Genomic DNA, 17,552 nt, shown 5'->3' with positions numbered 1-17,552 from the left:
TAATCATCATTAGCAGAAAGTAAGGTCATAGAAGCTGAACACTCAACTATCCTTTCCTATCCCAAACTAAAACAGAGTGTGGAGTATTGCTTGAGAATGACTGACTGTTCATACCTGTAGGTAAATTACCTAAAGCACCACTGATTTAAAAGGAAAACCAAACATTTAAGAAAAAAATTAAAACCAAACAAAAAATATATTATTTCTCCTACACCAAACTTTGCATTGCATGTGGTCCATGTTATATTAATAAAACTACATTAAGATACTTTTTTTTTTTTTTGGATATATTGTCTTTCCTTGGTATTCCAGCAACCCTAGATAATTAGTCATTCACAGCTTTCTCCCAAATCACATATGAATGTAGAAAGAGAGGGAACTCCTTTTAAATGAAGCCTGGCATTGCTTCTTATCAGGGTTGATGGGATGGCAAAGGCAAAAGGCAATTTGAACCCTCAGGGATTTGATGTTTCCGGTGTTTGCAGTCAAATATTTGAAGGGAGAAAATAAAGCTCCATCTTAAACGATGTGTTGACCTGTAATGAGAAAATGTATTTGAGTTATGTTTTTACCAAACTGTGAAGAAAAGAATGCAAAATACTGTTATTTTGTCCAGAATTTTTTTTTTAGATAGTTGCAGTGGTCAGTGCTAAAAAAAAAATGATCTTTGCTTTTCTAATGGGAGATATTAATTTTCCTTTTTTAAGTGTCTCAAAAGACACCTTTGTATCGGTAATAGATTCGTTTTTGGCCTTATCTCTCCATCATATAGACTAGACTAAGTCACAGAGTTTTCAATAGGATGTGTCCATTTAACTTTCCTATTAATAAAGAGAACCATCATTCCATAGGAATACATTAATGCTAAAATCATTATTTTCAAGTTTTTATATTGCCTAATGAATTATGGTGTTAGGTTGGAGTGTTTTTGAACTCTGCTTAAAATGGATTTAGTTACTGTACTTAATACCTACATTGACCAGACCTTGCACAAGCCTTTTAACCCTATTTGTGCACTGGTTGAACTGCATTCAGTTAAAGGCCATGCAAGTCTATGATCATGTCCTGCTGTCTTGCTTCTTCTTTTGCATGTGCAAATTGCATCTATCTGCACAAATTATACCAAACGCCCTCTAGCCAGCAAAACAGCACTGAGTATATATTATTTGTATGGCTGTTTCTGCAAAGACATTTTTTGTTCCATAACCCATCATTGCTACTTTTATCTTTAAACGTTGATTTTCTCTCTATCAATTTATTTTGGCCTCTTCCTTATGTTTGTAAAATATCTGTCAACTAAGCAGTAGTGATAAGCACAGTTGACTGACATATCTTGGCTTTTTGTATCAGATCTGCAAATTGCAATCTCTCAGGCCATGCTCAGTGGGGAAAGGTCTTTTGTGATGTGGTTTTGATTACCTTGATTTGCAAGTGTGTGAATGCAGTGTTTGCATTTTGTGTAATGTTTGGGTTTGGGAAGCATGGGAACAGAGGTGGAATTTCTGTGTTTGAAAGTCCCGATTGGGCATGTCTCTGACATTTTCAGTTTCTCGTCTAAAATTTCATTATTTTCTTCTTAGTCAGTGAAACATACAGCTCAGTATTACTATGTGGTTTAGTTTGTGGCATATATATATTGAGGGAAAATATAAAGTATACAAAAGCATTTAAAGGTTTATTTATCATGTTTCAAATTTGTGTACATTTTTTATTAAAACATTTAAATCTAAACACTGTGAAATTAAAATGTGGGGAAAAAAAACTTGAATGTATGAAATTTGCATTTTACCCATAATTTTCAATGGGTCAACAAGCTGTCAAAAGGTTTTTAAATTTGAGTTTTTCTGATTTTTTTTTTTTTTATTGCTTAATAAATATTGAACATTTACATAATTTGAACTTGGAGTCAAAAAATTTTGAATCAAATAAAAAATTTAAATTAAAAGGTTGAGAAATCACCCTTTAAGTGGAGCTTTTTCACAATTAACAATTTCTATGTGTTAATAAACCCCAATGGAAGCATGGCCACCGATGTGTCTGTGCTAAACCCTTCATTTATTTCAATTACTGTCCCTGTTATTACTCGCTGAGCAAGCAGGCTCTTTCTCTCTTTTACTCCCACAGTTGTCCAATTTGCCATTTCCCCTCTAGATATTTTAATGAATCCCTTTAAAGGAGAACTTATGAAGTAGGCTAGAAATGTTGCACATTATGTTTTAGGCTTCTGTACTAGCCCAAGACAACCACAGCCCTTTAGCACTCTGTGCCTCCAAAGATGCCCCAGTAGCTCCCCATCTTCTTTTCTGCCGATTCACTGCACATGATCTGTGCTGCGGTCACTTACTTAGCTTAGGGACCAACTCACAATATACAGTACACATAGAATATAAATGTCACAATATAAGGCTGATTAGTAATTTAACTTGGATTGTAGCAGGTTTTAGCTGGAGTATTTTCAGATTATGATTTTTTTGCAGTTTTGGAGCATAATAAATCTCAAAAAAATTTTTTTTTTTTTTTCTAAAAATTCAAGTTTTTAGAGGTTTAATAAATAGGCCCCAAAATATTTAGAACAATTATCGAGCATTGGTAAGCGGATAGGAGGTATCTGCTTGTGTTGAGTTATAGCAACGGTTATTATATGACAGATTCTCTTAAAATTTGAAGCATAAGAGAATACATTGAAAAGCATTCAGAAATACTTACTGCATCGTTTCACTGTAACCTGTAGTCCTACTTTGTGCAGCAAAGAATAGGCAGAAATGGGTATTGCTGCTTCAAATATAAATAGGTGTTGAGCAAACTCTTTCCAGATATTGCTGAATAACAAGTCCCAGAATCTTACTAGCTTTGGGAGGGCTACAGATTGATCTTTCCTACCACAGATAAACTCCTGGATGATTCATATCTCCTTATGGTTTTTGCATTGCCTGGTTCAGCTAGCTGTCCATTATGTGGAGATAAACAAATATATGCTGTACTCCATTAAATGTAAAAGTACTTGTGAAGTCTGTATCTCATAGCCATTTCATGAAGGAAAATGGAATATGCGGAGTCAGGGGAAGGTGTCATTGCATAATGGATGATTAGCTGCAGATTACCCACAGATAGGTGAAGCAGAACTTCCCAGCTTTGCATACTGCCAGCAGAACCATCTCACCATGGTGACATGTTGATTTATAGATGAGCAGCTCTCTCCTAATGAGAGCTGCCACCTCAGGTCACTGGAGCCCCCTGTCGCAGGGACCTTGTCACTGTTGCCGTGGGAATGAGTAATGGTTTCCGGCTCATGGGGGAATTCATGGCTTCTCTGCCTTCTGGGGAATAACAATATGTAATTAAAGAATATTACACACATGCAACAAGTTTATCTGACCACAGAGAGTTATAGAATATTTTCATCTGCTGTTTGCTTTTTGTAAATCAATGTATAAACATCCATATAATTAAAATAAGTAACATGCAGATACCAAAAGGTATGTAAATGATTCATACGCATGTTTTAATAAATCATAGCTGGACATTTTTTTGAAAATAAGTTTTTTTGGGGGTTTTTTTGTTGTTTTTTTACAAAAGTAGTTTTCACAAAATAAAAAGCTATGTATTCATCACCCCTTAAGCGTGTCTATATGATCTGGGTGCTCTTAACCAACACATTCCACTCAAATTCAATCACTCATTTCTTTTTTTTGTTATTAGTGAGGCAGCTAGCACAACAGCATTTCATGAGACTGCCTTCCCCTTCTTCGGGCAGAGGTACACAAAGATACTGGAGGAGAATAGTCATCCAGGCGACTTCGGAAAACGAAGGTATAAAGGTATTGTTGTGTTTATACAAAACTTTAGACAAAAGGCCTGTAGGTGTCATTGTGCATGAGTTGTGCTGTGCATGCCCAGTACTTTCTATACAGCTTGGGGTGTCAGAGTGAAGCTACTGTTGAAGTGTATTGGCTGAATGAACCTGCTAATAAAGTTATACTCTACTCATCCTCCACTACCAAAACACAACAAGTATAAAGCTGGATGCAAGGGGCTGCTGCTGCCTTAGGCAGCAGTTAAATGCTATCTAGAATAATTTGCCTCACAAGGAAACATTGGGCGATTTAGGAAAGCTGAATCGATCCGAGTGCCATCCCACCGGCGATTTACATTTTAGCTGGCAGGAAGGCAGTTCTGGGAGAGTAGTCGCCTGAAGAAAAAATAATTTGTCACTGGGCGACTAATCTCCCGAAATAGCATTGTGTGTTTCTGCCCTAATATGCTATTTTTCTAAGAATTTGCATGGCCCTTCAAAAAATATATCCTAAATAACTCTCATATGATGTAAATGTGTGATTTCTATTGAATGCTTTCATTTATGTACTTTGGACTTCATGTTCTTATCTTTCTGATTTTAAGATATGTGTCCTTTTATTAATGAAGAGCCTCCAAACTAGAGGTCTGTTTGCTTCAGAACCTGCCTGTTGGTTTCTAGACTTCATGGCTGCCCCTAAATCTCAGAGAATCTGAGCTCACCTCTTTTAACATTTACACACCATGTAATACCCATCGCAGGTCCGGACTGAGAATTAAAATAGGCCCTGGCATTTCAGGTACACAGAGGCCCAATCAGCCCACAAAGAGGCCCAAAAAGGCCCCACCAGCCCACTAAATACTGACTTTCTATGGCACCTTATAGCAGCCCCTCTGGCATTTGCCAGAACCCACAGATTGCCAGTCCGGGCCTGCCCATCAGCCTACTGTGCCAACTGGAAAAATGAAATATGATTGGACATTATTTCCACACCTTGCTGTGGGTTCTCTTCATTGTTGGGCTTTTATAGAGCACAGTTATTGTGGAAGAAACAGTGCAGGATTTAATGAATTTGATGTGTGACCTCAGTGCATACTCAGATCAGTTCCTTAATATGGTGTGTGCTGCATTCAGTTAACATGAATATTTCTTTATAGAGATTGAATGTATATATGTACAGTTTTATTTCAAGTGCTACTTGTGCACAGTGATGAACAGTAGAACAATACATTAATAAGAACAAACAGGGGTTAATCAAATAACAAAAGATAAATAAATTGAAATTCTAATTCTAAGCATTAAAGAGGTGTAAGGAAGTCATGGTGATTGGCCAATGGGAGGATTATAAGTACTTTAGTTTACAGTGGTTGAAACTGCCCATACTGTGCCAGATGATATGCGAGTGCTCATAGCACATAGCTTTGAGTTATTTTTGAAGAGACTGAGGGAAGATTCTCTCCAGAGCCATTTAAGGATGGGGATCCAAATGTAAGGAGCAGCAAAAGAGAAAAATTTAAGGTGGAAAACGGCAGTGAGGAAGAAAGTGAGACATGCATGAGGCTGTGGTTCAGAGAGGAACAGAGTCTTCAGAGAGGAATGAATGGTGCCCCAAGAAGAGATACATTTAATTATTCTCCTAATCCAATAGAAAAATTTATGGGCAGATTTATCATAGGTCGAATTTCAAGTTTATGTACATTTTTTTTTACTATACTAAATTCGAATATACTTACAACTTGAATGGAAGATTATTTAAGAAGAAAATTGAATGTCTTATATTTGATGGAATAGTCCTGACCCGAAAATTTGAATCGAGTTTTCCCTCTGAAAAGAACTGGAATATTAGGAAGGCAATTAATGGACCTCTGTAACTGATTTATAAATTAAACAAACCTCGGCAGGTTTTAGGTGGCGAATATTCTAATATGTGTGAAATTTGACACCAAAAAGAAATGTGAAAATTCGAATCTACTATTCAACCCTTAATAGATCTGCCCCTCAAAGTTTGTAATTTTTTTCTTTACTACGTATAGAACAGCAAACTGAAAAGCACCTTAATGAGAATATTTTGCAATAATAAAATGCCATAAAACTGCTCACATGTAAAACTGTTACATATAAATAAAGCCCTTTTGTGAAAAAAAATTGCTTTTCTAATAGTATGTGCCATTGGACAATTCCATATATAAAAACTGCTGTTTGTATCTGGCCTATGGCTTGTTTGTAACACTATGGAATACATGCTTTCGTGTCAGCCAATGAATGGACAGAGTTATGCCTCCTTTTGCTTCCACATTTCTTCCTGTTACTACTGATCGGGTGATCAGTGAGTGCAACACAAACATCGCAAAATGATGGCTCATGGGAAAATATGTAAAAGAGAAAGTATTTACTGACATATATGCCAACTTGGCAACATTCTTTAGTATACCTACTGTGATATGATTATTTTTTGGTTAAGTGAAGGTTTTTGGTTTCAAGGTATAGGTTTCCTTTAAATGTAACAGTGGTTATAAATGAGAAAAGTTAGATGTACTAAATCAGAGCTGCTTCAAACACTTATTTTAATATGTAAATTTGTTGTTTTCTGCGCCCACTGATCAGGTGGGGAGTCTTTTGTTTTGTCAACTACATTTTCGTCTTCACTAGAGGGGACTTGTGTTCCAATTAAAACAGCAACAAAAGAAAAGTTCTTACATAATTTATCTTCGGTGCTATAATAATGTCTTAATCCATCACTTTAATTTTTTTACCCAGTTATGAATAGCGCCCAGGATAGAGAATCCACTGTGAACATTATCCCTGTGGGAAATCCATCTGTCATTTGGAAAGATGGCGGGGGAAAATGCTGTGGGGTATTGCTACTTTAAGTTGTGCATTCCAACTTTCTTAATAAACACAGAGGCTACCATTGCTAGCATTGAGTCAGTACTTTATTGTCCAAAAATTCAAAGAACAACTTGTTTGTGAGCTAAGGCAAAATATAGCTACAGTAGAACCCAGATTTTATGTCCCATGTATTTAGTGTTTCCCAAAATGTAGCACCATTTTGACACCAACGCCTGGGAAATGCAATCAGGGTTCTGTTGTATATCCCACTTCTCGCAGAAAATACACATACTGTACATATTAGTTAGTTTGGAGAATACATTAAGTTGTTCCATTGAAATACATGTTACTGTAGATACCTTTAGGAAGCATTTTCTTACAGATTTGCAGGACTGCAGTTAATTACTAATCTATTGAGGCCTTTTTTCTGTTTACCTTTACACTTGAATCTTCAAGATCTTTATTTAAAACACAAACTCCTGTGTTTATTTAATATTTTGTTTCAGGAGGCATTTCTCCTTTTATTCAAGCAATGTTCTTACCATATGAATATGGTGATAAAATGTTTTCATTGTTCTTCACATACATTATATAGTATATATTCATGTATTTATTGAAAAAAATTATCCAATAACATATCTGTGTGTGTAAAAAAGTAAGTGAATCCTTAGGATCAACATATAGTATGAAGGTGAAATCAGTGTCTGTTATTTTCAGTCAATGGAATGACAAGCAGGTGTGAGTGACAGACCCTTTTTTATTTAAAGAATGGGAATCCAGCAAAGCCTGATTTCACATACAATACATCTGTGTATGTGTAGCATGGCTTGAACAAAGGAAGTGTCTGAGGACCTCAAAAAAAGAGTTGTCAATGCCCATAAAGCTGGAAAAGATTACACGACTATCTCTAAAGAATTTGGACTCCACCAATCAACAGTCAGACAGATTGTGTACAAAAGATTGTGAACAAAAAGAAATTCAAGGCCATTGTTACCCTACCCAGAAGTGGTCGACCATCAAAGATAACTCCAACTGAAAGACCTCTAACTTTCAAGCACCATTGGATATCACTGAATTATGTTAATGAGTCAGGCAGTAAAACAGCATCTCCCAGCCAAAAGTTATCATTTGATAAAGCAACACTGTGTAGTTCTTGCACATACTCCCAACAACAACTTTCCTGTGGCATGTAAGCTTCCTTGATGCCTGGTATGGAAAAAGAGTTTTAAACACACAAGATGCAGACAGTTTTTAACCCATTAATTCAGCTGCACTAAATTAAAAGCTTAATGTTTTAACCTTTTCACTGCCAGCAGATTTGGCCAAATCAGAACTTTTGTCAGACCATTTTTGAACATTTTGTACACTTTTCACTTTAAGGGCCTTTCCTAGTGTGTGGTCTTTTAGTTTACCAAGGAAAACTATATATAGTTTTTTTCAGGACAACATAAGCTTTCAAAATATGATAGAATTTCTTTTTGTAATTCCACTTATATAACTATAACAAGATGTGTAAATTTTTAAAAAAAATTGTGTTTCCCATAATATAAACTCATACTGTATATCAGAAACATCATTTATTTTATGCACAAGAACATAGCAGATTTGGAAGGTTCTATGTCTCTTTATCACACCAATACCAAATAGAGAAAGTTTTATGGAGATTTTTCACTTGTATAGGTTGAAAACCTATAAAACCTGGTATACTACTAAATTTTCATAGCACAGTTCCACAAAACTATATACATCTGATATCAAGGCCAAACATTCCACTAACAGTAGATTTACCCTATAAAACTACACTGATTCTGATAATTCAAAAATGGGTTAATATAACTTTGTATTCCAAAATACCAAGTTGCAATTCTTTCCTAAATTTATAATTTTTTTATAAACCTTTTTGAAAAATTACCTCAAAGCTTCCAACTTGCAGTATACTATTAGGTACCAAAATAAAACACCCTACATATGAATGCCTGGGGCCTGATGAACAGTTTGATGTCCAATATATACAGGTTTATAGGTATGCTTGTCTTTCTACTCCAATGCACTAAGCCACAAACCTTTCCGAAATTTGGTGATTCTGGTTACATTTCCAAAATCACCTCAAAACTTTCATTTTGCAGCATCTTTTCTCAAACATACTATCAGGTACCAATATAAACCCTATACCCTAAATATGAATGCCTGGGGTCTGCTGAACAGTTTCATGTCCAACATGTATAGGCTTACCCAAGTATGTGACATATAGGGGCCCCAAAATGAAGACACTCCATTCGAGCTACCAGTTCTGTGATTCAAGATACTGCAAAATCAACACATTTTTTTAGGGGCAAAGGTAAAAAAATGTATGTTACCCCAGAAAACCATATATTTTTGGAAAGTAAACATTCCCCCGAATCCAAATTGGGTATGCATGTCTTTCTACTCCAAAGCACCAAGTCACAAACCTTTCCTAAATTTGGCAATTGCGGTGACATTTCCAAAAATCACCTCAAAGCCTCTACCTTGCAGCATCTTATCTCCCACATACTATTAGATGCCATGCTAAAACACACTAAATATGAACTCCTGGGGTCCACTAAACAGTTTGGTACCCAATGCACATGGGTTTATCAAAATATATAACATGTAAAGACCCCAAAAACAACCTTGTGCATACTTTTTTGATGGCTTACATTTACCCTAATTTATAAACACTGCCAGTTTTATGTGGGGTAAAAGCTTCAAAAAATTATGGTGACCCCTGAAAACCATATATTTTTGTAAAGTACACATTCTGTTGAATCCAACATGGGTTAACCATGTCTTTCTACTCCAAACTACTTAAGTGCTGCAAAGCTGCACTTGAAGGCGGTGGTTGTTATGATATTTTTGAAAGTCATTTATAAATACTGCAATTTTCCACAATTATCTCATCCAATTTCTACATCACCATCGGTCTACTGAGCAGTTTCATGCCCAATATGCCTAGATATACCATAGCAGGTGGCATGTGCGGCCCCTAAATTAAAATAGTACATATTAATTTTCTTGGCTTCTATGAACAAAGCCCCCTCACTGCATATTATGTGCCGCAAGACCCCCAGTACAAAGGCCTCCCAAAAACCATATATTTTTGGAAAGTACACATTCTGACGTTTCTAAAATAGGTAAGTACACTTTCTGACAAAATCAAAATGGGTAACTATGTCTTTCTACTCTAAACTACCAACTACCAAACTGCAAAGCTCCCCTCCAATCAATCTTAAACTCTGCTACCAGGATCATTCTGTACTCAACCCCAACTAAAATCCTTAGTGTGGCTGCCGGTTAAGCAAAGGATAGCATATACAACCCTTCTACGAACATTCAAAGCCCTTCACTCCTCAGCTCCTCACTACATTACTTGTCTTACTATACAATCCTGGTCGTCTTCTCCGCTCTTCTCAGAGCCACCTTCTCTTTACACCATCCACATCCACTGCCACCTCTCGTCTCAAACCCTTCTATCTTTGTGCTCTTTACCTCTGGAATTCCATCCCTGAATTCCTCCGTAAGGAATCCTCTCTTCAAGAAAAAAGAGCCTAACTTTTGGACCACTTGAACATTAGCCTAGTCCTTTCCCTACTGACTGCCTCACCTTGTGCACTTTTTCATCTCCAATTTGTACCTGTATGTTAGCCTCCCATCTACGTAGACTGTAAGCTCTACGGGGCAGGGACCTTCTTCCCACTATGTCTCTTACCACATAGCACTTTTTGTCCTATGATTCTGTAGATATTTATTATGTGATTTCTATATACAGGTATGTCTCCCCCATGTATACTTTAATATATATATTGTACTTTTATGCACAGTACAGTGCTGCGGCTCCTTAACATCGCTTTATAAAGTTATACATACATACATACATACAAAATGATAAAATTAAGAACTAAAAAAAAGTATATGTGTGTGGTTGTGTATGCATGTCTGTATAACTCTAAGTGTGTAAATTTGTGTAAATATGTGCAAAAGTGTGTGAGTGTACAAAAGTAATAAACTAGAAAAGCAAAAAAAAATCTACTTTTAGTAAAATGTGTAGTGTGTATGTATGTTGGGATGTAGACTTGGGGTGTAGTCTACATGGGGTATAGAATGGGGAACAAATGGTGCACACGCATAACAATTGATGTAACCTCACAATAGCAGCCTTGAGCAGCCTTGAGTTTTGATTACCCTCTGATATTCACCGAATAAAGTGAAGCATGAGGCAAATTTACATAAGCTCACTTGAAAGATTTCTTTCTCTAATAGCGTAGATAGTTATTTTAAAACCCCTAAAGCTGCACTTAGGGGTTACCAGATACTTTACTATCCATTCTTAACATGTATTACAGTATGTTTTACAGAAATGGTCAATGTTTCATTTTAGCTGTAGATGGTGAGAGTTGCAGTTTAACAACAACTGGTGTGCTGCAGGGCAGCAATCAGTGCATTGTGTATTTCATTTCTCTATGTCTATTATATTCCAGTATTTATAAATGAGCCATTTGTGGGACAATGTGCAGTAAGAGAATACAGGGTATGGTGGATAATGTGAGCAATACTACTGAATAAGTGCATTTTCCACATGAGAGGATTATTATGTGCTGGGTGATTATCATGTCAGCCAGTGTGAAGCCTGCATTCTGTATTTTCTATTAACAATGATGCTCTCAGCATAGTCCGCTAATCCAATAATAAAAGCTATCACCAATAATTTGTTTTTTCATTTTACATTTGCAAATGCACTAACACGAGTAATGTTATCTCATTCCAAGCTATTGAGAATCCCTGGATATCATTTGCTTCAAGTCTGCATGGTACTGAAGAAAAATGAATTGGTCCTTTGTGGTTGTTTCTGAATACGTATTTGTAATACCTTTATTTACTCGCACCCAACAAGATTCTGGTCACTCAGATTACTCTGCGATCCTCTTAAGGCATACACTTTGCCCTGAATTATTGCCACGTACAAAGTACAGACATTAGCTGCTTCTATGGAACGTGGCTCATATAGGATAAAAAATGGATCAGCGCCTTTGGCAACGGAGTCAAGCACACCAGAACCAAAAAAAGGGAGAATAAATGGATATATAGTGTAGTATTTCCAAGACGGTAGTTTCACACTTGTGTATAGAGTTTATATTGTGTTTTATTATTTCCCCTTTTCCAGATTCCCCTTTATTTTAGTCTTCCACTTAGGGAGCTGTGCTTATTTTCACTTTACAGCATGCATGTGTGTCTTCCACCACGGAATGGCTAAAGTGCCTACTTACAGGACTTTAATTTTTAGATCGCATGTAGTAGTGCTTTCCTTTCACTTTACGACATATGTGTGGCTTCCACCAAGGAATGGCTAAAGTGCCTACTTACAAGACCTTAATCTTTGGATTGCATGTAATAGTGCTTGCGTCCCTCTCCTCTTCTCTCACTCCATACAGTCACTCCCACATAGAATAGAGACTTATATTGTGTAGTATGTTTTAATAAATATTTAAAAAATATAAAAAAAAATTTTGCACTCACATTTTAATAAGGTTTCACAAGCGTTTCTATAAAATTAGCTGTCCTTTGCAGGTTGCCCAGTTCTTTCCGGGGTAGGAGTAAAAGAGCCGGCTTCTCCTATCCCTCGTGGTTGCTTTCCTGCTGGTCAGCGTCTTGTCCCCACTGCCTGACGCGTTTCGGTAGTCCAATCTGCTTCCTCAGAGGCATGGAATGTGGCTGTAGTGGCAATGTTCTTCTATGGTTTTTAATCTTTCTGATCATTCCTCAAGGCTCTGTCTTATGCCCTCTGCTGTTCTCACTCTATATTACTTGTCTTGGAAAGCTTCTTCTGTCGTTTAGACTTCAGTGTCATCTTTATGCTGATGACACCCAACTCTACCAATCTACTCCTGACCTCTCTCTCCTTCTGTCCTTTCCCAAGTAACAGACTGCCTTTCTGCTCTTTCCGCCTGGATGTTCTAGTGGCACCTGAAACTGAATCTTTCTAAAACAAAACTCTTTATTTTTCCTCCAAGATCTTCTCCTGTCCCTCAGATCTCACTCACTGTTAACAACATCACCTTACATTTGACCACACAGGCATGCTGCCTGAGAATTATCTTAGACTCTTATCTGTCTTTTTCACCACATATCCAAACACTTGCAAAATCTTGTCTTATTTAGCTGCGCAACATTGCCCCAATAACACTTATCCAGTCTCTTATTATCTCCCTCCTTTGACTTCCGCAACCTACTCCTCGCAGATATTCTAACAAGTCACCTTTCACAACTCCAATCTGTTCAAATGCTGCTGCTAGACTCATTCAACTATCTCACCACTCAACATCAGCTGCTCCCCATGCATATCCTTTCACTTGCTCCCAATCTCCTCTAGAATCAAATTCAAACTACCAACATTTACATTCAAGACCCAACAATGAAGCCCATACCTATATTTCAGTTCTGATCTCAAAATACACTCCTTCACGCAACCTTCGCCTTGCTTCTGGCTTTCATCTCTTCTAATCACTTTGTCCAATTTCCGTCTACTTCTGACTTCTGTCTGTCTTTGGTTCGGCGGGAACTTTCTGCCTCAAGCTATCAGACTTTCTCCTTCCTTACAAACTTTAAAATGCTCCCTAAAGACCAATCTGTTTAGGGAAGCTTATAAATTGTATCTTAATTAATTAGTCATAAATGTATTCTAAATTACAAATTTGTTTCTTAAATCATTATGTCTCAATTGTACCCTAACCTTTTTGTTTGTAAACAGTTGCAAGTAGGGCCCTGTAATCCTGTCATACACTGCAATACCTTATTTATTTTCTGTTTGTTAAAAACTAACTTGTTGGCGTTATATAAAGAAATGATGATGATGATGATAAGTGCATTTAGTCTTGCTCTTCCAGAATAAAAAAAATATATGGTGTTGAAATTTACATTTTGATAAACTGGGCTTGTTGAATCTGGACTGTATAAGTTGGGATTGTTAAATTTGTTTTGCAGCAGAAATATATTAGGTCTCATTTAATCATTCACCCAAAGGGGGTCTTAAACTTTTCATGCATCAAAGTAGATGACACTGGGAGATTGGTGCAACATGTGTACTTTCGAAGCTCTACACAATGGGGACCTCCTACTTCTCTTTACATTCAACACTAAGGGTCTAATTTATTAAACTGCAACTTTTTCAGGTCTGGCTTTTTGACGTCAAAAATCCAAAAATGTGGTGGGAAAAAAAAAACACCTTTTCCAGGATTTATTATGTAACAAAACTGCAGCAATTCTGAATCTGCATAGCTCTAGCTAAAACCTGTCAAAATCATGTAGAAGTCAATGGCAGATATCCCTTTTACAACTGGCAGATCTTTCTTTGATTTGTGTATTTAGAGGTTTTTTGGTTTTTTTAATGCTGGCTTTTGTGCAACAATAAGAAAAAGTCTTAGTTATTGTGCGACAAGTCGAAAAAGTCATAGTTTTCATGTCTCCTGGCTGCTTCAGCGCCCCCCCCACCGCACTCACCTTTTTTTCTGCCGGAGGGGTCTGGGGGTCCACATCGCTTGGAACTGGAAATTCAGCTCTTGAAGGGACCAGGAGCTGCATTTTTGTCATCCCTGATAACCAGGCAATGTTGTCTGAGGCCAGTTCCTTAACTCACCTTATTGACTAAAATGAACTCTTAGTTTAAAGTTGGTTCAAGGACTTGTCTGATTGACCTCATGGATTGAGGATTTTCCCCAATGTGGCAAATTAGAAAGGTTTCAGATATCTTCCCCTTCCTCTGCATCAACTAGCAGTTAGGCAGGTCACTTGATGGACATGTCTTTGTTTTCCTCCAACCTAATCGACTATATGTGTTGTTGGATTCCTATTTATAACAAAATGCCACCATGACTAGTTTCAAAAAAATCTGTTTTGACAGCATTAATTTTGCAATAAAAAATATGCTCTGTAATTTAGAAAAAGTATGCATCAAAGCCATGCATATATTAGATTTCCAATAATATAGTTTGGGGTCATCTTTCTTCTGCCCTGACCGTATCCTTTTCTTTGACTTTGGCTTATTTGGCTCACACTAGTCTATACATGCTATTACTGGTTAGTTCTCCAGATCCTTGTTTGCTGGTCCATCTGCCCCCCCCCCCCACCACTGTACTTTGTGTTTGTGTTTGTTTTGATTCTGGTACTTTTCAATATATTGAAAATATATATGCAATATATATTCAATATATATGCACTCTTAGGCAATCACTGAAAATGTCATATATTGAGCTTTCTGGTGGCTGTCTATATTTCAGAGATCTGGAATCAAATAAAAATACTTGATTTGGACAAACTTAAAGGGGTAGTTAATTTTTAAATAAACTTTTAGTATGTTATTGAATATTATATTCTTAGCATCTTTTTAGTTGGTCTTCATATTTTATTTTGTATGGTTTTGGAATAATTTGACTTCCTCTTCTGCCTTTTTCCAGCTCTCAAATTGGGTGTCACTGACCCCGGCAGCCAAGACGTTATTGCTCTGTGTGGCTACATTTGTAATGTTGATTTATTTACCTTTCCATTCAAGCCGCTTAATTTCATCTTCCAGTCTCTCATTTAAATCACTGCCTGGTTACTAAGGTAATTACTTAATATAGGGTAAATAGGGTAAAGTTGCTGTGTAGCCCCCCGACAAATCTCCAGCATGTCCCAGATGCCAAGACCCATCCGCAGATTTCTTACATATTTTGTGGTCCTGCCCCAAGATTGCTCGATTTTGGCGTGCGGTGGTTAAATGTATGAGTGATGACTTGGAGCTGCCTCAGGTCCTCTCTCCTGAAGCCTGTCTTTTGGGGGTAGTGGGAGATATGGTTCCACAGAATCACGTTAAACTTTTGTACCGTACTTTGCTGTTTTATGCTAAAAAGGCCATTATACTTCATTGGCTTCAGCCTGCACCTCCCTCAGTCCAATATTGGATTGCCTTGGTTAACCGCACCTTACCACTTATTAAACTCACTTATGAAGCGCGTGGCTCCTCAACTAAATTTGAGAAGATTTGGGAGAGATGGCTTGAGGTATATCCTAACCCTAATGTTCAGTGATTGCTTTGTCTTTAAACCTGTCCTTGATGACCGTACTGTCTTATTGTAATGCCTACTGTCTTCTATTGTGTGGATTGTACATGTTTGATCACACGTGTCTGTTTGATGTGTATTGATATGTCACTTTGCCTTTTGCTGAATAAAAGAAACTTTAAAAAAAAAAAAAAAGTTGCTGTGTAGCCATGGGGGCAGATATTACATTTTAAATAGGATGACAGTGCATGGGTCTACATAGAGAATAACTAATGAGCTGTATAGAATACAGTGGGTTTAGTACTTAACAAGCAAGATAAACAGTAATTTTAATGCCATTAATGGCTCTCTACGGGACTACAAATCAAAACATTTTCATATAAAGCAGAACATTCATTGCTTAGGTGCTAGTTGGAAAGATGCAAACTATAAAAAAAAAAAGTTTATAGTGTTTTGGATACTTTAAACTTCATTATTTTAAACATCAAAAAATGCAACCTATATAAACACTTCATCTGTTCTAATAATTCCCAGGTGTGTAACAACAGAAATATGGTTGCAATTTAATCATTTGCTTTAGGGTATTTAATTAACACAAACAAAGGAAATGAAACAAAAACTTGAAAAACCCTTAGAAAGATTAAAAACCCCACAAATCACAGAGAAACAGATCTCCAATATTGAGCTGCAGCTAGCCCTGTACTTTACTGTACGGGTACTTGGAAATTAATGACAAGCCATACTAACATGGCTTTCTCATTGTATGTGCCTTGTACACATAATTCTAGGCAGGCACGTTTCAGGGGCTGCTGCCGCCTGAGGCAGCAGCCCCAATGCCGCCCCTCCTCCTGCTCCGCTCTTCTAACTACCAGCGTCGGAGCGGGTGGAGGAGGGGCCGCATCGCTAGTGCAGTGAGCGCTATTGCGCTAGAAGAGCCGAATTTCCGTTTTAAAAAACGGAAATTCGGCTCTTAAAGTTACCAGAGGCGGCTTTTTGCCGCCCCTGGTAACTGGCTGCTCCGTGCCTCCTGAGGCAAGATTCTCACCTTGCCTCATGGCCGGAGCGGCCCTGATTCTAGGTGCAATTATCCATCCCAGGGTGTTGCAGTTGCCATGCACTGTCAACTGTCCAACTATTTGGAAAAGGGAGGATTATTGGGTGAGAATGTATATAAAGCAGGCTCTACAGGCTGACAGAGGATTTCCCTCCACCAAACCTTTTATGAAGCATTCAGTATTTTGGGAGAATTTGGTGTTTGTACAAATTTTTTTTCAATATTTGGCCTAGTTCAAAAATTATGGTGTTGTTGTATCACTAGTTTTAATGGCCAATAACTTATCATATATCTTTCTAAATGAAAGATTTTATGCAAATGAACACAGATGTTCACAGATATATATCTATATCTATATCTATATCTATTTCTCCGTCAATAAACAGACCGCACTAAACAGGACTTGGTACAAAAAAGTGAAAAACTTAAATTCAGTTAAATCAACATTTCGGCTTGTCTACTCGTGCACAATAAAATACCAATTTGAACCCTGTGAAATGGCGCCAACTGATGATTGACAGTGATAAGTGGGCGGGGTCACCACGATTCCACAACAAAAACAACCGTGAGAAACATCCATGAACAATGTAAAAATCATTCCCATTTAGTGGCCAGTCCAGTTCTAACACCCCAGTGAGTTAAAAACTTCATAGGGCAATAAACCCCACTTAGTATTAAATAAAACATAGGTATTGATCGCCTCCCCTTTTTTCCTTGGGAAGCATATATCGTACCTGATTCCACAAGGCCAGGCGATGATTGTCACCACTGTGCTCGGTATCGCCACCAATCCAGGTAAGGGAGTGTGTATTGGGCAGTCATACCA

At 37.2% G+C, this 17,552-nt stretch overlaps 1 pseudogene; it reads left to right on the top strand.

Moving 5' to 3' along the window:
• LOC108712343 overlaps positions 1-17,552 on the top strand; it is a 198,664-nt pseudogene that overhangs the window by 155,394 nt on the left and 25,718 nt on the right.

Source organism: Xenopus laevis, chromosome 3S (genome assembly GCF_017654675.1).
Source record: "Xenopus laevis strain J_2021 chromosome 3S, Xenopus_laevis_v10.1, whole genome shotgun sequence".
In the NCBI taxonomy this organism is placed as follows: Eukaryota; Metazoa; Chordata; class Amphibia; order Anura; family Pipidae; genus Xenopus; species Xenopus laevis.
The sequence above is the reverse complement of the archived record's forward strand: the minus strand, read 5'-3'. Positions and strand labels throughout refer to the sequence as shown.